Here is a 22,410-nt window from a genome sequence, read left to right on the forward strand (position 1 = left end):
ATTATCCAGGATACTAAGATTTGCAGCGGCGTCAACGTGCTTCATTCTGCTAACGCGCGCGCGTGCGTTATATAATATTATACATGTACGATTGTATATAATTTTATAGTGACTATACAATATACGCTATATATATATATAGGTATACCATCACGGACCACTACCACAATATACCTATACGTCATATGTATCTAATGCTTATACATTTATATGTCGATATATATGCTGTGCGTTATACCTACGTTTAACTTCTGCGAAAGTCTAATAACGTCAGACGCCACTGACGGCGGCACGTTCCCGTCGACGAAATCGCGTGTATTTATACCGCGGTCGTGTCCGTATCGGTGGTATATATAATAATATATATATATATATTATATTATTATATTAGACATACTTACAAATTCATCATCCGTCTCGCGTTCATGATGTCGTTCATATAAATGTATAATATATATATACGACCGAAGACAATAATAATAATACAAACGCGCGCACTCTATACGGACGAGACAAGTTCGGCCGCGGCGATGGTGGTCATTACGTTTGCCACGCACGCCCCGTAATTGCCTCGCGAGTATCGCGGCGCTAATGGCGCCATGTGCCCGCGCGCGCGTTGACTCGCAACAGCGGCGACGCGACTAGAAAGACGACTATCTCTCGGTGGCGTGACGTGACGTGACCGCGTGACGGAATGGGGGACATCGGTTTTAACGCGAAATCTCTGGACGCGAATCGTACAGATTTTTTTTATTTCTTATTCTCACCGCACGTACCTACACTATAATTATATTGCGACGCGACGCTCCGGAGATTTATATATATATATATTGTGAATGGATCAAAAACGTAAATGCATTATATATGCCGTGTTTTTTTTTATGTACTGTACGAAAATACGTAACAGCACTCTAATCAGCTTGATACCTACCTAATACCTAATACCTAAAATCTATATATTATAATTTATAACATACACTTGGTTTATGCCTTCCGGTCAGATACCTTAGTATACCTATTGGAGCTTTTGTTTGTCATTACAACGACATTATTAACATTTTTATTTTTTACTTTATTCAAATATCGATCTCCAATTCAGAAATCTCGTAAGATACTTAAGCGGATGTCAACGAATTATTTGTTTTCTGTCTCTAACCAACGTGCAGCATACCAAATTAGCGTTTAGTAGAAACTGTAATATTCTATTGTTAGCTTTAATATAACGAATTAATTGAACTATAGCAAGCGCATTATCTCTGTATTTGTACACTTTTTTACGATACTTGTATGTTAATAGAAGTTATAACTGCACTTATCAATACCTATGTAAAATATTACTACTTAAAAATGCTGATAGGTACATCGTAGACAAATTTAACTATCGTAAAAAAGCCTACTCATAACAAATATACATAATTTTTTTAAATTTAAGTCTTATAATAGGTCAATATTCACAATAATATTAAATCTAACAACATATTAAGAGTGGTTATGAACAACACAAATTCGTTATGAAATATATAAATTAGCCATTAAATTTATTAATATGAATGTTTTACATACATAATTTATGTAACATAAATCTTTATTTTACAATTGTATTAAATGTATAATGTAATAAACTAATAAATACCTATATTCCCCCTCCCCCACATGAGCCTGATCAATGGAGCCTACTACACACGATTGTTATATGTTTATTGTAATTTCCTGTATTAAATTAATAATAATAATAATAATAATAAGGGACAATTTAGCTAGAGACAAATTAATTATAAAAAACTAAAAAATTAAAAATGTATAAATATATATATATATATATATATATATATATAAAAATGATAAAAGGCATCCCCCTGATGAACGATTTCCACTTTCATCTTGTTATGTGATGTGAGATCGTCGTCATCTTAAGTAATTATGGAAATAAATTTCATTGTATTTGTACTCAGACATACGTATCCTCTGTTTATATCTAATAGGTACTCACTACTCATTTAAACATATTTAAATACTTAGAAGAGACTATTCTGATTTTTAACTTTTAAAATATATACATCGCAGTAACCTTTATTAATTGGCTATTAAATTTGTAACACGCTTAAATATACTAAATACATTTTTTAATACCAATCAATAATAATTTCTCTAATATAATAATAATAATATTTATTTATATATAATAGTAGGTAAATAATCCTAGATTATTTTTTTTAAATGTTAATAAGAAAAAAAAATATGCAAACACATTTAATTTAATACGACGGATAATCGTATCAACACTTGAACGAAGGGATTGCTCACGCGACACCTAACGGAGACTTTATACAACTTCAATGGCTGTTTCATGCCCTGATGACAGAGGTCGTCCTAGTCTCCATTACTATTCACAACCCTTTATTTTTTCCGTTTTTATTCACCACCAACACGGCAACACACCCTAACGGATAAACCCTAGAACGAGGGTTGAACAAGTTTATATTATATTAAGAATAATACCATTGATTTCAAACAATTTTTTTTAACACGTTTTATTTTATCTACTGTTGTTTTCGAACAAGTTAACTTAACGTCTTTACGAAATCCGATACGTTTTGTCCGGTTTTTTCACTATTTAATCTTAAAAAAAACAAGTATAGGTAGCTACGTGTCTTAATATAATATATAACTGTATAATAGGTTGGAAGTGTAATTATCGGTTTACAGGTTTTCTACATTCTTCGCTATTGAATTAAATTAGCTAAAAAAACAATATTAAGATATCTTTACAATATATTACTATATAAAAATTGTGGTATGAATTGAATTGGGTTAAATTAAACTTTATTGAATTGCCAAACACTTTATGTTATGGAGATAAATGACGAATTTTATAATAAGAGTACCAATTATAATTAAAATATATCTAATTCGTTTAGTTTTACTTTTTGAACTATATATTAAAAATAATACGTTTAACTAAAAAGTCTTGTAACGAATACCATGATAAAAAAAATAAATAAATAAATTCATGGTGCATATTATATAGTAAATCAAAAATACTAATTGAATATCCTTTATATGTTTTCAGTATACGATACATATTGTCGAACCCAAAATATAAGAATTATTTATTGAAATTTATCGATTATTTTACATAAACGTATAATAAAATTTATTAATACTGCCTACTTATTTATTCTTTATCGATTAATAATATGATTATAATGAATAATAATAATGAAAATGATTATAAGATTTCATTTTTTAAGTCCACTATACTCCACTATATTATAACAATTTAGGTTTACACTTATTCACTAAATAATTCCCAATATTGTATTTCTTATTAAAATAATTATTAATTTTTATCTTTTCTCAGGCTTTCAGTGGCTGTGGGAGATTTTTCTATATGTAGACGGACGATGTGCCTCAGTATTAAAGCTATACCACGATTATCATGTAGATAACCATGGTTTATACTAATAACCTATGTAATTAAAAACGTTTAAACGTAAATGCGAAGTATAATTTGTTCAATTATAAGTGTGTATTATAAACATACAGCTGACTAAATAGCATATTTTAGAATATCGATTATTCGACGTAAATAAATTCTAGTAGTAATGCAATGATTTTTTTTTCGAAAGAGTGCAATCAGAAAACAATTATTAAAATTTAAAACTATACCATACATAGGTACTATTGCTACGCGTATCAATTGTCTGAGTATGTATACAATAATTTAATAATATATTATATTACTATTTGTATAATAATTTAATATATGCGGAGTCGGCGTAGTACACGAGAAGTAGTTGTTGCAGACGATAAAAAACCTTAACCGAAAAAGTTCGTTTCACATAATAGGTAGGTATGATATAAAACAACAACGGTACATCGCGTACTTAACATATTATAATATACAGTGTATAACTGCAGCAGTTGTGTATATATGGATTGGACCGACCCATTTAAAAGCAATAAAAATCGCGTCGAACATTGTAAATCGACGGCGGCGGTAGTAAATTGAACGGACGGTCGGCCGGGCGAACGCCGCCGCGCCGCAATCGTGTTCCGTGTCCGTTGTACCTACAGGTCGTAAATATTGTCGGCGGCGGCTCTTCGGTTTTTATCGTTATTTAAATGAGGCCAGTGCACACACGACGGATCGTCGTCGTTGTCGGCGCACGTTATGTTATACTCGCGCGTGTCCATGAATCAACGGGGCGCGGGCGAGCGGTTATAATAATATAGTGGCACTAGGTGCGCGCATTTACCGTTTACCGCCTCGTTATATTATTATTATATTGGGCGTGATTATTTTTTTTAATCACTCGTTTCCGATAATAAAAAGACCGTAAAACCTACGCGAACGACATCTACCAGGCCGATTCGTACCACCGACGCAGCGCTATCTGACGGCCAATGAATGAAGCATCAGTCATTCCGTCTAAAATTCGAAATGTTGTAAGTTCTCCCACGCACATACTCGCATATTAACGACGAGTCTCCCGATAAAGATCACGTCACGCGACATTACGAAGAATTTGTTTAGGAGTACTTAACGTTAATTTTAATATTCTCTTTTATAATGGATATTCTTTATTGTTAACTAATTAGAATATTTACTAGGTAAAAATGGTTAGGTTTTGAATGCAAAAAAAATCCCTTAGTTACATTATACTAAATTAATGCATTAGTACGATTGCGTGAACGAAAACCATCTTTTATTATTTAAAAAAATTATTTAGAAAATGCATAGAAGAATCTGCCGTTGATCATCCCGATATAAATATACAAATATATACGAGTACAACATGGATATTATTATAGATTGTGTATCTACACGAATTATTTTATCGTATTATAATATAATAATGTTATATTTAAGAACACTAGTTAATAACAAAACAATTACCACCGTATTCCAGTTATGTGTCTATATACTCTATAAGTAGATATTTGAAACACACGGTATCATAAATACCTAGAAATGGTTTAATGGTACATATTTTACATATAATACAGTTAATAAAAAAATAATTTTCTAATATTTTATATTTTTATAGTAATTATTTGCCATATTTGTAAGTAAAAAATAATAAATGATTATAACTCAACGATCAATATCACAAAATGTATACAGCTGGAGAAACAATGATATAGTATATTATTATGCGGTATACAACATTTTGAAGATAATATACCTAAATTATAATAAATTACGTCGCACTAGAACCAAAACACGTTATAAGGACCAGTTTAATTTTAATGTGAAATAGCCGACGAATTAACTGTATGTTTGTCGTATGTTTTCGTATAAAAATCTACGATAAAATATTTCTATATAGTATTTACCATCGTCAGGCACTTAGGCCGTGTTATCATGGAATGCATATACTATATATTACTACTGACCACAGTCATCGGATTCTCGCGTATCAATAATAAAATATAATAATCGCTAAAAAACACGAGAACGAACTCTTAAAATGTTTATATAACTACCTAGGAATAAGTACATAAATATTATACGTATATTATCGAAAAATAACGCGCCTATATATTTCAAGAAAAAGCGATAACATCATATGTATGTATATATATATATATATATATACATCATATTCGTATACAGTTCAAGTCGAGGTTCAACTTTTTCTGTAAAATATTAATATGAAAACAACTACGACGTTTAGTTGGTTTTAATGATGATAATAATAATATTAATAATAATAAAAATGTTTGACAAAATAAATATAATATTAGGTATATAGCTATAAAAAATGGTTTCGACTTATGAAGTTCTGTCATCGTAAATGTCTATTACCTATAGTCTATACTATTATATACCTACATCCCACACTGCAAAAGTCACTCGTGAGGTTCAAAAATCGACGATTGGTATACCGCACGTAATGACGGCTTTCATATGCAGATAATATGAATTCAATTTCGAAAGATGCGTTCACGTAGTAATGGTATTTATATATATATATATATATATATATATATATATAATACGTTTGCGCGAGCGTTTATTGTGCACGAGAGAGTTAAGTCTGCATGTCAACGTCTGCTGACACTCGAACCTCCTATTTCATTATGGCTGGCCAACATGGCTGTATACTCCGCGAGGTCCCGATGCAGCGGCGGCGGAACAGCAGCTGTCCGTTTGCCCGAAAATTACGAGGCCGCGTTCACACGTACTCGCGCGACCGGGTTTGACAAACGATATTATTATTTATTATTAATATTATTATAGTAAAGCTATACGCTATCATGACCTTAAACTGGTATAATATATTATAGAAATATAAATATAGAAATTATATACACTATACATAATACATATTATGACTACGACTACGTGTAATATATTGAATATATTTATACGTTACCGATTATTGACTGATGACTATACGAGGACAAGATGTGAGAGACCGCGATACTAAGACATATACTGTTGACTGCTGATTGCCGAGTATATTATAAGCTTCAGATTTCAGAAATAATTTTTTATCATCGATTCATCCTTATATATTATAATATGTGTGTATAGACCAATTTCAAACGGTTGGATAACATAAAATGTTACATAATTCAAATTCAAGATAACGAAAAATCATTATTCATAATCAAACATACACGTCATATATTATAAACGTTTTTCGAATCAGTACAAGATATTATATTATAACCTATAATAGTAACGTCTTGAATAGAAAACACACAAACAAAACGCAGTGGTGAATATGATCATAGTATACATACTATTCTATAATCAACAATATATATGAAGAATAGGTAATGTATATATATATATACATATTATAGATTATTTTATAATATTTATAATATATGATTTACAGTATTATTATCTCGCTAAAAATATCGATGAAAAAATAAGCTTAAAATTTGTAAAAAAAATTTGCGCAGGCCGAGCGGTGATAGTCTATAGAGAGAGTAAGGTGATGTGGTGGGGAGGGTGGTGTCAAAGTAGTACACAACAGCAAATAATAGGTGTTGTCGTCATCAGTTCTATGCGAACAATTTTTTTTTTAATTCATCTGGCATTGTCGGCTAAACCGCTCCAATTAACATGAGAATTTGTTATACATGACGGAGAGAAGAAAAGAGACAGAAAATTATGGGCTGCAAAGAGTTCGGAATGGAATCGCAATAATTCTCATTGTTTCGAAAATATATATAAACTATAATAATGTAATCGTCCTCCGACCTAAGCCCGACCAACAACACTTCCAACATCCATCGGTGTGGCATGCAACAATTGCGGTCTGGACACGTCGTTGTCGTCGTCGGCGGCGGCGGCAGAGGCAGAATGCTAATTTCACGCCGCCGTAAGGATAGAAACCTCTGTCGTCATCGTTGCCGCCGCTGCCGTCGAATACAACGTGTTAAATATTAGTTATTACTTATTACTGTAAATTAACATATACCATTATAATATTAACGATTCCATTACAGTTCGTGATCATAATATAATACATAATATTATAATATACCTACTTCAAAATACGTTTTTAGGAATATGTAATTATAACTTTTACTCCTACTCTATGGTTACGCGCTAATATCCGTGTTGACGTTTTCGAGGTCTTACAGTACAGTAGGTTGTAGGTTGGTAGTTTGGTACATACAATAAATAGCGTTTTTCGTATTTGTAAGCCAAACCGACAAAAATATAACACAGACGGTGTGTATACATTGAAACGCGAAAGACACTGTTGTATTATTTTAGGTGCCTACATAATATAATTTATTCGAGTTTGTTTGGTGGTCATCGGTCGAACGGAATTTATAAAACGTTATTTTTGTACGGGACAGAGTGATAAATATCGCGAATTTTATAAAAATACGACACGAAAAACAATTTCACGTTTAGAATTTATTACTCCGCGCGTAATAAATAAATCGTGTAATAATGTCATATTATGCTTTGACCACTCCTATACGCGTGTAATACGTATAATATGTGCGCACAGTTTACGATTATATTTATTGCAGTTTAGGGCGCATAGTTAGGCATAGAATGAAAAGACAAATGTTGATTTAAGTGTGTGATAAGGCAAATAGAGTATATTATATTAAACCGTAAAAGTGTTTGAAAGTTAACCGAGCATGCATAATATCATATGATTTTACAGACTATGTCCGGTATAGGCACACGACGACCACGAGAGATTGAAATAATCGTTTCGGCGGTGGCGTAGCATAACCATGTATCTGTCCGCCGTCTTCATAATATTATCATACACGTTGTAAATATCGCGTAAAATGGACGGACCGATTGACGTGTCCTATGATTATAATGAATTATCGTGACCCCGGGCCATAGACTGCGTATAATAATTGATTCAAATGTTTTACGATATTAAGAGAAAAAAATTGTATTAGCCGGCGGAATTTAACGAAAACAAAACAAAGCATCGACTGTAGTTGGTTTATAAATCATATTATTAATTTAATTTATTCTATCCGTATACGAAAATCCTAATTGCATAGTAAATGCTGTAGCAGACCAGCCGCTACGGCGGCGATTTAAATTAAAATATTCAAAGAAGCAAACAAGTTTAAGTTGAACCGCTATAATATTTTATATATATATATGTATAACCACAGACCACGACCAATTTGATTTTTGTGGTCTTTCATTACCCTTTAAATCTCCATGGTTACTTGTACATTATGTTTTATAATAATAAACATGCTCTGTATTTAAGTACCCATTAATAAAATATATAAGGATATAGTACAACAAATGTTTACCACCTAGACCTAATCAATATGTATTTGGTATACTCAAATTTTACAAGATTCATATCAACGTCAGATTTATAACTAAATTATAGTGTATAACTTACATTCAAATTTGTATTGTATAACTCTATCTCAAACACAAAGAACACTTACAGGAGATAGATAAATCATTTTAAGCTTATGTATGTAATTTATTCAAATATTTTTCTTAATTTAAATTTTAAATTAAAAAAACATATTTTTATTTGATAAACCTTTATATCCTCAATAAAAAATTTAAGAATTTTTCTCTTTGGTTACTTATAATATTTAATTAATTTTGGAGTAATTATTTTCGTTATAATTTTAGTCAGGATTTTTTTTATTAAGTACATGAATTAATATTATGCTGATACTTTATGAAATCTATACCTATACAGTAAAATATTATGTAATTGTTTGAGTTGTTTCAATATAAAAGTACTTTCAGTTCAAATTTCGACCGAATAAATCCCTGTCGTGTTCGTGATATTGACCGTGTAGATACCATGTTTAATGTAAGATTGTTATCGTAATTATCATACTGGTTAGTAGTAGAAGTTTGTACTCGGATAATTAGAATTATAACGATATATCATTGGGTGTGAAACTTTTTATTTGAAAATACAACAGAATACGAATAAAACCTTTTAACAAATTCTGTACATGGAAGAATAATTTGGGGGAAAAAACATAAATTACTGTTGTTACAATAGTGGGTGTTTATTCTAAGCTATTTATACGCAAATCAAAATGCTCAAATTGTCGCCTTACAATAGTTTTTAAAAAACCTATGTAGCCTAATAGTATATACTATGATTAAGTAAGCATATTTGTATATGTCCTTTATATAAATATAAACTACATAATCTCTAATCAACAGTGGTTTACAATAAAAATCGCATAATATGCGCTAAGAATGGAACATTTTTTTTCGACACGAATCTTATCCGAAAAAAAATGTACAGAACAATGTACAATGTATATCAGTATCGTCTGCAGCATATAATATTATTGTGTGCGGCGGGCACGTGCGATTCTTTCTCTTTGTACCTACGTTGAGAAATTCCGAAAGACTATATACGAATCCCCGTGACTAACACGACTACTCACGATGGGTCTTTGAAAAGAAAGGGCTTTCTCTACTCTTTGTGGTTTTTTTTCTTTAGACCTATCGTCTACCTGCAGCCTGCACAACCTCCCGCTGGGGGCTTGTTTCCCGCCTTCCACTCGTTGAACCATCGTCGGACAAATCCTCTGCACACACACGCGAACGCGGTACCTATACGTACACATGCAACACAAATACCCCGTCTGATATGCAGTCGTGTTTTAGGACCAGTTTTCATGTATACGAGTTTATATTATTATTATATACGATGTGTTATCTGCCAGTGGGAATCGTTGGGGAGTTGGTATATTTTTTTCGTCTGACCTTGGCGTCTCCCGAAGAATGTATATACATGTGTTTTATACCTACGTACTTATTTATATACCTATATTATTTATAATATGCATTCGATAGACTGTATGCCTTTATACAAGCAATAGTAAAGTAGTGTATGTACTCTATACTATAGTTTTTTATATTTGGTAATCATCGCGAGCGCAGTAAAATGGGATGAAAGGGGAGGGGAGAATTATAATTAAGAGCTTCTGAATGAAACAGTATAGTGTTATTGTATACAATAATTTCTGAAGAATTGAAATTTTAAACAAACAAGAAATTGTCTTTAAAAATAATATATATATATTTCGGATATTGTTAATTTAATGTCGTGTGGCATACGATATTTTCATATTTTATCGCAGGGTTATGGAATTACGATTTCCGAATTTTCCAATGTGACTATAATTCCTTCATTGCAACTCGCACTTGTCGAGGTGTTGGCTGTGCGTTTGTCGCATGTGCGCGTGAAGTTCTCTCCCCACGCGAATATATATATATATTAATACATATACATATACAAATATAAATCAAACACATCCGGCGCGTTTGAAATAATGTGTATTGTATATGTATAAATGTATACATGTATATATGCCTACAAGCGAATATCCTAACCACTGCCACCAATGCACGTACACACACGAGCATGCGCGCGTATAACTGTGACTACTATAAATATACGCGGAGAGAAGATTTCGTCGTACACGTGTTACAGGCTAATAAATCCCACTGGCCTTTCCCTCTCAGCTCTTAACCCTTTCACACTCATACACATACGCTTGCGTATTCGGCTGTCGCCGTTGCCGTCCGACTTCCCGAAACTCGCAGATTATACGCTTATACACGCCATATACATATAAATTCGAAGAGGATTTAAATTATTCAACATTTAATCACGGAAACCTCCAGTCATATATGTATATCTAGGTGCACACGCACGACGTATGGCATAAACATATATATATATATATATATACACTATATCGTGGCCTCTATATTATGCAGTAAATGGCACGCAGAGCCATAAGATTAATATACGCATCGTGGTCTCGCCAATATAGTGCTACCACCGAGTAACCCTTTTACTATACCCTTAGCAAAAGTTCTCGATAACTACCACATTTTCTAATTCGCTGGACACACAGAGAGAAATATATTATGTCCTATACGCATTTGACAGCCGTCGATTAGCAGGTCTGAAGATTAGGTACAGCAGTTTAAAGGTTGTGCAGGATTTTTATACCATTATTTTTGCTACCGTGCATTTAAAATGATTGTTTATAAATAACGTCCATTAGTTGCCGATCTACAGGATCAATTGCATACATTTAAAAACTTTCTATTTTTTGTTAACTTTTAAAATACTATTTAAACATTAGTCATTTTTGTTTTTGTATACATAATTAGTAAATCATATTAACTACTAATAATATGAACTATTGGCAACGATAAATGTATAACAATTTATTTTGAAATAATAATAATAAAAAAAAAAAATTGATTAACGCTATCATAGGGTTATAATTTATACTAACATTTGCGTTGAAAATAAATACCCCGATGCATTTATTTATTAAACGAAAATAAACTAATATTATATAAATCATTCTTTAAATATTCAATTTAAAATAGTAAAATTAGAATTACTAAACCAAGTTATAATAAATATTGTACTTAATTTTGATATTGATCATGAAGTATTATTAATAAATATAAATATTATTTTGTTTTAATATATATATTTAATTAATAGAAAACAAATCTGTTAATATTTCTTAGGAATTAGGATAAAAACTTTACTAGAAAATCATTATTGACTAATATATTTGTATTTTCAGAATTAGTTATTCTATTGATTTACTAATAGAATAATTAAGTATCAGTTAATTATTTTAATAAAATAAAAATCTTTAAAATCTATTATGATAATATTATGTAGTATAAATATCCAGTGTAACATATGGAGTTGAATAAATAGTAAATTATATTATTAAATCATAACCAAAATCATATTACAAAGAAAAGTTTTAACATTTTGTTAATTATTAAATCGATTCTTTAATTTGTATTTTTTAATCAAAAGTAGATTAATACTTATATATACATATATAATAATAATAGTTGCATAGATTTTTTATAAATTACCTTCAATTTAAGAAAACAATCATCTAAATGTGTATAGATTATCCATAAGTAAATATATATGTATGTTCAACACAAATTATCACTCGAAACGCGAACATTGTATTATTAAATATAAAAACTAAATGAAACTAATGAATATACTTATGTATTAAATTTATAACAATTATTTAAAAAAAAAAAAAACAATTTCTGGTAACTTTCGGCGGGCTTGCTACACTATAAATGCACTGATGGAAAATACGGTAGATCTATTGACGATCAGTTGCGAAATATGATCATGGCAACTGTGCATGGCAAACGAATGGGCTGTCCTTGGGGGTGGCTGTGGACAAGAGGCCATTAAAAAATAACTTGCAGCTGCGATAGGGGATGGAAGAACCCTCGGGAATTGAAAAAAAAACCGGTATTAGGGTGAGCACATTGCAAATCATTCACCAACGAAAACGAGCTGATTTGAAAATGTCGTCGATTATGCAAAGGAAATACACATTTGGATCGTGCATAATGCATGTACATTATATGTACATAATATTAAATAAAAAAATGTTTTACCGATAACGTGATAAAACGCAAAAGTTAACACTACATTATTAAGACTTGATGGCACTAATAAGTACGTGTTTAAATAGGTAGCTTCAATCATTTTATTACAACTTGCTTTATGATAATACTAATTATTTTTGGACAATTAATTATGAAAACCACACATAATATTATCTTAAACATCAAATTAATATTTTAACAGGAATAGCATGGATTTTAGCATTTAAAAATGTTATTAGTTTTATTATTATTGTTATTAGATTAAACGTCAACGCCGCTGGTTCACGATTATTCTATTTTAAATTGTTCCATTTTTCATTAACTATTATGGTCAAGTTATAGTGTCCGTAAAAGATAATATTAAATAATTGTGTACCTGTAGTGTAATAATATGTATAATAGAGATTATTATTAATTCGTTAATATTGTAAAATATTATTATAGAAATATTGTATACGATTTTTAAATATTTTTTATATAATTTGCATAATTAGGTTAGTTTCTAATTGTTCCAATTGTAAAACACCTACCTAATCTATTAGACAATTATTGTCCGTTATCAATCAATCGGCTCACGTGTGAATACGTATATTGGTTTATCATCACAGTGTTACGGTAAAGAAAACCAAACCGGTATAACGCGGTTGAACACAAAATCGTGGGTACGCTATATACAAATATTTCTTTTGAATTCGATGTATACGTTGTTATGCAACTGTGCATGCATACACTGTGTATATTGCATCCAGGTGGTCGGTGTAGTCAATGGTTAAATGACATGGCCCATAAAAACTAGGTCATAAAATTCGTCTCATTTATAGAGTATGGCTGGTCCCTTCCTTTCTTTCTTTACTTTCCAGGAAAGGGCAGAAATCATCTTATTAAGGGACACATGCATACACACAGTGCCAGTTACAATAATGTTATGTAAGTGTACTCACCTTTTTCGTGTACGTCGATTTAGTGCTTCGTGGACACAGATGATTTTGGATCTGAAACAAAAAATATCGCCGAGGTAAGTTTTCATTATTATTTTATTTTATTTAAATCATGGTGATCGTTATTTGCAGTGCCATTACTAAATATTTGATGACCTATACCATATACATGATAAAATAAATCCTAATATTAGGTTTTTAATGTAAAGACTAAATCATAAAATGTGTTTTGATGGACGGTAAAAAAAAATTATTTATAAAACTAATAAATTAAAACGCATTTAATTTATATATTTTCCATGGCCATAACGTCCACTGTCTAGCCGAAGTACCTTTAGAGACAAACAAAAACGGCACGTAATGATGTTTTTGCCTAATGGCCTAGGACGGATTCATTAATTTTTTTCACACTTCGTTATTATAACTTACGTTAGTTCTAATAATCCTGTATCTTAATATTTATATTGAGACTATTTAGTGTGTCCCATGAAGAGGATTTTCAATTTGCATTAAACGTTATGGTCATTTAGGCTGTCACATCCGTATCGTTGAGCTAATAAATTAAAAAAAAAAACTATTTGTGCGAGGGCTAGCCCACACTTGTGCTCAATATAGTAATTGTTTTTTTTTTTTAGAATAATTCAATTAATGTAAAAACCACCCACATTGGAAACATATACGAAAATAACTTCGAAAATTCGTTCTGCTGTCGCCTGGGGATGATCTATATCCGAAACTAAATGTATCCCACTAACGAACCGTAAAATTTGTTTTCAACACTTAAGGATAGATCTTTACAGGGTACACAATGTTTGCAAACAAAACTAACACAGTTTTTTTTATTATTCCTCAAAGAAAAAAAATCCAAACCGTGAACTGAAAGAACCATTGTTCAAATTGGTAGTGTGAAGGCCTACCCTTTGATTGTAAATGTAATTTTCAAAATGTAATATTAGCGATTATATCTACAACAAAGATGATTTTGTTCAAAATTAATTAAAATGTATTGATGTGGAATAATAATCAAACATTGTTTTGTATTTATACAAGTATTATATTTTATTTATTATTAAAATCCATAATCTAGACGTAATATATAATATTATATAGTAGTATATAATATTGTATTATTGTAAAGTATAAATAAGAAATTAAAGTAAATCAAGTTTTTTTATCAAATAATACAAACAGGTAACATTAAAAGTTTTTTTTTTTTTTTTTATACGGATAATATTAATTTTGAAAATATATTGTCAAAAAAAATGCCTACATTTACAATGTTAAAAAATAAATTTGTATTTAATATAAAATTCTTTAAAATAAAATGTTTAAATGTAAGGACTTTTTTATGATGTTATTTTTGCATAAGTTTTATAAATCACATTTTGAATTCATAAAGGGCATATCGTGTGAGCTATTTTTCACTTGAAAAAAAGTTCAACCGAATAAACGATTAAAAATACAACTTCGTCGACAATTTCTCATGCACATCATAATGCTTTTAGGTATCCAAATAAATAAAAAACGGTCGACATTTATGTGTCATATTAATGGGAGACATTTACTAGTTGGTTTTATATGCGACATGTCATATGATAATATATGGTGTCAACGAAGAGTAGGTACATGGCATTATTTATGGCGGTTTATATATTTACTTCGGATTCCATCGCGCTTGACAAGTAATCTTTTTATTTGGATTGCTTTTTAATTCAAAGACCTTTTTAAAATGTACTTGCTTTATTGTTGTTTAGTCTATAGAAAAATTCATCGTAACAATGTGAATACTATTGTTTGATGATGAGGAAAAAAACAGTAAATTATGTATTTTAATTACAGAGATGTCTACGATATTTCTTTTTTTCTCTTCCTTTCGCTAAGGACAATTTTCTAACCTGTCGCATGGACTTAGGCAATAAATCTACGTAATGTATAGCCGGAAACTTCCTCGGTCACGGTCGGGAAAAATGTACTTCGCTACCAAAAAAGTATAATGTATATTATGCACTAAAGGTAGAGGTCACGAAACATTTAGATTAAAAAATAAAATAAATTCGTGGGTTGTATTCAACTATTTGTACAAAATAAATAATCAGATCATTTTAAAAAGTATTGTTATAAAATATATAACATTAAAATTATGTACCAAAGTGTTTCACCGATAATTTGGCCGTTTACTTTCAATTCCAACTTAGCATATATATTTATCAGTACCTAATCAGCTGCGCTGCATATATATACTTGTTGCTCCTGTAAGCTCGTTATTATTCAGACACGCGACACGTTATTTTCTCATCTCTATATCCATTTATCTCCATTATAATTGGAATACAGTGTCTTAGACTCAAGTCTGCGATGTTCATTTTTAATTAACTAATTAAGTCAATAAAGGAAATTCTATTATTATAATAAAGGAGGACTTTTCATCGAGTCCTCAATCATAATTACAGAAGTATATAAATAAATGTAAAATAAAATAATATAATAGATACCAAAATAATATCACTGTCATTGATAAAAGTTATAAAAATATCAAGTTTGAGTAAAACTAGATATATTTTTATTAAAATAAAATCTATCTAGGTTTGATATTGTTAAGACTAAACAGTATTTTGGTAGGTAATATCTAGTAACTATAAGTAGAAATAGTATGTGTATTATGCATGTATTAAGTAAATTTGTACTATGTATAGATGAAATATAAATTTAAGTCTACTTATATGAACTACGGCTATTAAGTTTCACATAAATAAAATAAATCACTTCTTACTTTGAATTCATATTTAATTTATTTAATTACAAATAAGCATGATAACATTTTAGATATAATGCATCGTGTTTGACTGTAATTTTTTTACGATTTTACTTTAGTTCAATTATTATGTATTTATGTTATAGTTACGGAGAACTTAAAATTAAATTTCAAACATAATATTATATAATATAAAATTGTTTGAAATTCGATTAAGTTATAAACTGATATTTATTAATATTATAATTATAGGTATGTAAGGTATACGTATACGTATGTCATTATTACAACTTATTACATTGACAGCTCATATAACTTAACCTCACATAGATGATATTGCTGTTATTAATAATTCATAGATACTATTGATATTATTATTTATCCTTTTACATGCTATAGTACCACAACATTAGTATTGAATTAATTAATTGTCTTCTTATAAATTATAATTGCTCTAAATAAGTAAACTCAATAAAGTAATTTGTTAAGAATAAAACGATAAATAATATAAACAGTTAATTTTTACTACAAATTATTATGAATTCGATATTGATACAATAACATTGTATCATATTAGTGAAAACATTAGTATTATTAGTCACCCCTATTTATAATATTTTTAAATTAATTGACTATATAAATTTATTTTTATGAATTATAATATTATTATTATATTAAATTATTTCCCATGTAATATAATTAATGTTTGATATTATATAATTAAGACGAGAAAATCTGTTTGATGAATGGGTGAGATGATCATCATTAATTTTTACTGATTTATTGATTTGATTAACTGTATACATATGTGTTCAATTGTTCAATACTGAAATATGCATATGACTTCACACAAAGATTATGCCATTTTTTTAATAGTTAAAAAAATATTTTAACCTGACTTTTAATTAACAGTTTTTACTCACTTGAATCACTCGAAAATTAAATGCTTTAAAAAAGATAGCTTTTTTTACAAAAAATGTATAATTCATTACATTATTTTAAAACCTGAATCAGTAAAAATTACACCAAGTAATTGTAATTATAGTGCCATAAAATGGTATCACGTATACCTTGCTCTGTAGAGTGTAGACTAGCCGATAGTACAAATTAAATATAGTCTGAAAGGATGAGGGAAGAAACTTGATAAAGTAACGAAAATGGATAAAACTCTTTAGGAAAGTCAAACCTAGCTATATGCAAAACGTTTTAAAGTTTCAAGGATATAATATATTATATACTTACATATATACCTACTACGTGTATTGGAGCGTTCGCGGTTTCTTATCAGCATTGTATATTCGTTTATATATATAATAAATATGCAGTTACGCTACCGACGCCAACAGTGGCGAAATAATTAAAACCGATTCCATTAAAGTCGACCGAGTCCCGCAATTATTCACCTCATCTCGAGTTCACACAGATATATTTATATAATTATATATATATATATATATCTCGGGTGGTTTTTGTAGAACCAAAAAACCAATTTATTCTACTTTCTACTCCCTTGCGCGGTCGTTGTCGGTTTTCTTTGTTTAATTCATGAAGGCGCACTGCCACCAGGAGCTATTTGTCTGCGAACGGACGAGTGGGGAGTACCCACCATCGCCACTGACTTCACCGAAGGGGTACATTTATCTCTGCCGGCGCGCGGCCCTTAATGTATATTCCATGCAAATACTATCCCCAACCCGCCCACCATCACGTATATATACATACACCACCGCACATTCATTGGCAGAGGCAGCGACGGTACCGAAACTGATCGGCCGAAATCGACCTCCCGTCCACTGCAGTCGCTGTATATGTATTATATGAATAGAAGGGTGAGCGTATTGCCCGGCTGAAACAATAAATCTGTTGATTCATTGGTTGCCAAAAAAAAAAAAAACTAAGAAAAAAGGAAAAAATTTAAAAACCTGGAGTAAAAATACAGATGGCGACGATCTAATATGGTCCATAATCGATTATTGGAATTCGTGTAAGGCGATGTGAGTGTTTATAGCGTATATTATACTACTATAGCCGATACGCGCACAAACCATTGTATTCTTTATTCTAATTATAGGTATACAATATAATATATACATGTATCTAAACATCTATAGGTAATAATTTTTCACATAAAATGTACCAATACCCATGTTTGACGATAAAATTCAACAGGTTATTTTTACCAATGCGATCCTCTCACTAAAAGTTTTAATTCTTACTTAATAATAAAAAAATATATCAAGCAGTAAAAATGTTTTCTACCTATGTTTTTATAATTTATTATGTATATTATAATTATTTTATTTAATTACAAATTTCGTTTTTATACATTCTAACACTTTTAATTTTATCGTTCAATAATAAATGGGAAAGAATATCATTTAAAAATATATATCATAATATTATCAAAATAAACAATAAACTATAATTATTTGAGTATTTGATTTATGGTTGTCGATTTTTTTTAAAATTAGAACTTTTTAAATAAAAATTGGCAAGATTGAGAAAGATGAAGGATAATTTTTATTTTATTTTTATAGTTTCAAGTATAGATTGACAATCTTATGTATAGTGTATAGATGGTATCTACTTCAAAGAGGTATGTAATTTTCTATTTCTATATATTGTTTTGAACTAAAAAAAGCCTACTAAGAAAAAATTTTTCTAATCGATTTTTATATTATTTAAGTTTTATAATTAGATGTATAGTTTTATGTTTTTGTTTGTATCATAATGTTTTGTGTAAAACCGAAATATCCTCGTTTATCATTTGGAGGTATTCTTGTAGATCAGAAAAAGTTGCATAAATAAAAAATGTCTTCTACGTATAAGATTTATTAGGGTAGTTTTTTCTTAGTCACCGACATATTTCTTTGGATATACCTAAGTGGTCGCCAGAAAAGTGCCCGGTTTTATTGAAGCCTAGTGCGGGTCCCTATGTAAAAAAAAGTCGCTTGCAGATATTGTCACGCGTAAAGGCGTTTAAGGCAACGGTATGATATATATTATAAAGATAGACATATAATATATGTAGATAAATTTGGGCAAGGATGAAAAAATGTCGTCCAAGAAAAAAAGGATGAAAAAAATATTTCACGAAACTCACAAATCATTCTCCGCTGTCTCTTAGCATCGGTCGCAGTTTTATTATGTATGCAAATTTTCAAAAACACGCACCCCCTTCACTTGTGCTGAGCGTGCCAAAGGCTCGGGCTATAAATCACCGGCTGCCACGTCTCTTGCAGGGACAATGTTTCACCCTACGGGAATAAAAAAATACATTTTTCCGACAGACCTTGAGTAAAATTTTATTTTTATACTTGATAACTATTTTTGTGACCTATAAAATATTACATTTTTCCTTTAAATATGTCTTTTCACATTTGTAAATCTAATTGGGTAAAAATATTAAGGTTTATTTATTTTAAAATTGGAAATCTAATAATTTTTGACAAAATGTAGGTATTCATATAAATTTTAAAATTTAAATTTGCATAATGTTATTATTTATGATACCTATATTTTAATATAAATATTAACAAAAACGACAAATCGTGATTACGTACGTATTTCATTAAGCGAAACTAATTCGAATTATATTATAATATATTTATTTATATAAAACAGTAAAATCGTTTATACGTATTTCAATCATATTAATAATATAAAATAAAAGCGATAATTGTAGATAAAATGCCTAATATTTTTATATACGTCATATGAGCTTAGAGGTACGAGAAAGTGTGTGGATATTTTTCTTTTTAGGTTAAGAATATTGATATACCTATGTAAAGAATTATGTTTCCCGCACACATAATGTTTATCGAAGGCTCTTTTAGTCTGAACATTCCGTATACACATAATATATATAAATGTCGTTACCTAACGTCTATAGTCGACGACGATGACTAGCACACATAATAATATAATAATAATTACGATTAAGTCGTCAACAACTTGTCAACCGTATGCGCCGCCACTGTCGCCACCAAGCCCCAGGGCTGTACCGGCGTAACCGTTTTTTTTCCTTTAAAGGGAACCTGGTGCCTATAAATATATATGTATATACATTATTCGAACCTAACCTAGCCTATCCGTATGCGCGGTGAAACAGAATAGAAAAAATGTCCTTTATAGTGAAAGAAAAAAAAATATACAATTACAACAGTTATACACACACATACACAAATACAAAACATACATACATTTAGATATGATATAACGGTTCCCGAATAATATCTTTCTTATATTTATATATAATATTATACAAATGCTATAATATTATAATGTACCGTTTGGGATACAGAATTACAGCTATCTATATAACGGCCTGTATTGACGTAGGAACAATATAGGCGACCCTGTGATATTTTAGTGTTATATAACATATATGTTGCATGGTGACCCGTGTGCGAGAATTTCATCTATATGTATGTGTATACATGTATGTATGTATGTATGTGTGTGTGTGTGTGTGTATATAAGAGTGAGAATATTTTGCACAGCTCGGCACTTTTGCATACATTTGTCCTACCATGCTGGGTGGTTGCCGGTTGGGAATACATATACTATGTGTATACATACAAATTACCTTCACTATATACCGTCGACACAATCTAAGTTATTCAACCACCACAACAAAATTTTTTCTTATAAATTATATTATTAGATTTCTCATCACAAGGCCACTATTGCATTCCGCTTAGTAAAATATAATATTTCAACATTATTAACTATTATACTGTACGATTAATTTTTTTTAAAGCGCTAACAGCGTTTATGTTAAATTGTTGACGTAAGACTCGGAACATTTCACTCATAATAAAGTTCAGTTTATACTAATTTTTTTCGAAATAATTAAAAATTATACAGAAAACATGACCGCAAGTGAGATGGAAAGTTACAATCTAGATATTCGAGAGCCTTTAATTATCAGAAATTATGATTTAACGAGTTAAATAAAAAATGTATAATAAGAGTATTAAATACAAAAAATAATCTAATGCACATATGTTCAATAGTTTATAAAAAAGTTCTACATTCACGTGTTGTCATCAATGACAGAGAATTTGAAGAAAGTAGTTATTAACTAGATGTATGAATTTAAATTTTAAATAACACATTTTAATAAAGCAATTATAATAAATTGTTGTGATAAAAATGAAAAATGACTATTAACATCACCTAATTTCGTATATAATATTATTCTGCACTATCATGAACCGCGGAGTATTATTAACTACTAGAAGATATTTTTATAATCTAGATCATATATTTAATCAATAATATACATAACTTATGCTTTTGAAATAAGATAGGAGGAGATAATCGGTACTCGATCATTACAAAAAATGTTAAGTACAAATAGAATAGTATTGCTAAAGTATATATATAATTTCAGACAACATTTTAATGTTAAAGTTTAACGGATACCTATTGTGTATAGAGTTAAGTCTTATTTGAAATTGTATAGCAAACTTTTATTTTATAGTAGGTGTACTAGCTAATTTTCAATTAAAAATATTTTTAAGGTCAGTAAAACTAAAACATTCATTAAACATCTATACGGTGATAACTAAATTTAAATATTAAATGCTAAGTTAAAGAAGTGCAATATACACATAAAATAGAGAAGTATACAAGTTTATTTTTATATTAGATACCGGTTATTGTTAAAAGGCCGTGAGAAAGATAATTGTGACTATTAAGCAAGGCAGTAGGAGATCGACTGTTACGAATAATATTACGATGTTTTGTTATCATTATTATGTGTGATTTAGTGATATGTCAATGATTTTTTGATT

The 22,410-nt window shown here is 29.7% G+C and overlaps 1 protein-coding gene and 1 long non-coding RNA gene across 10 annotated transcripts in view; one reads left to right on the forward strand and one right to left on the reverse strand.

Moving 5' to 3' along the window:
• LOC132921751 (homeotic protein antennapedia-like) overlaps positions 1 to 22,410 on the reverse strand; it is a 158,377-nt gene that overhangs the window by 116,068 nt on the left and 19,899 nt on the right. For 4 of the 8 annotated variants that reach the window (XM_060984936.1, XM_060984939.1, XM_060984940.1 and 1 more), the window contains exon 1: positions 12,377 to 12,618. The gene's annotated coding sequence lies outside the window, so the exon portion shown is untranslated. Of the gene's footprint in view, positions 1 to 12,376; positions 12,619 to 13,860; positions 13,912 to 19,712; positions 19,732 to 22,410 lie in introns of those variants that run through there. The other 4 variants (XM_060984932.1, XM_060984944.1, XM_060984928.1 and 1 more) reach the window with 2 other exon arrangements.
• Positions 13,768 to 22,410, forward strand: part of LOC132921759 (uncharacterized) — a 121,025-nt gene continuing 112,382 nt past the window's right edge. The window contains exons 1-2 of one of the 2 annotated variants that reach the window (XR_009660947.1): positions 13,768 to 13,934; positions 14,493 to 14,907. This is a non-coding gene — a long non-coding RNA (uncharacterized LOC132921759). Of the gene's footprint in view, positions 13,935 to 14,492; positions 14,908 to 22,410 lie in introns of those variants that run through there. The other variant, XR_009660948.1, reaches the window with a different exon arrangement.

The sequence above is a fragment of the Rhopalosiphum padi genome, chromosome 2 (assembly GCF_020882245.1).
Source record: "Rhopalosiphum padi isolate XX-2018 chromosome 2, ASM2088224v1, whole genome shotgun sequence".
NCBI classification, from domain to species: domain Eukaryota; kingdom Metazoa; phylum Arthropoda; class Insecta; order Hemiptera; family Aphididae; genus Rhopalosiphum; species Rhopalosiphum padi.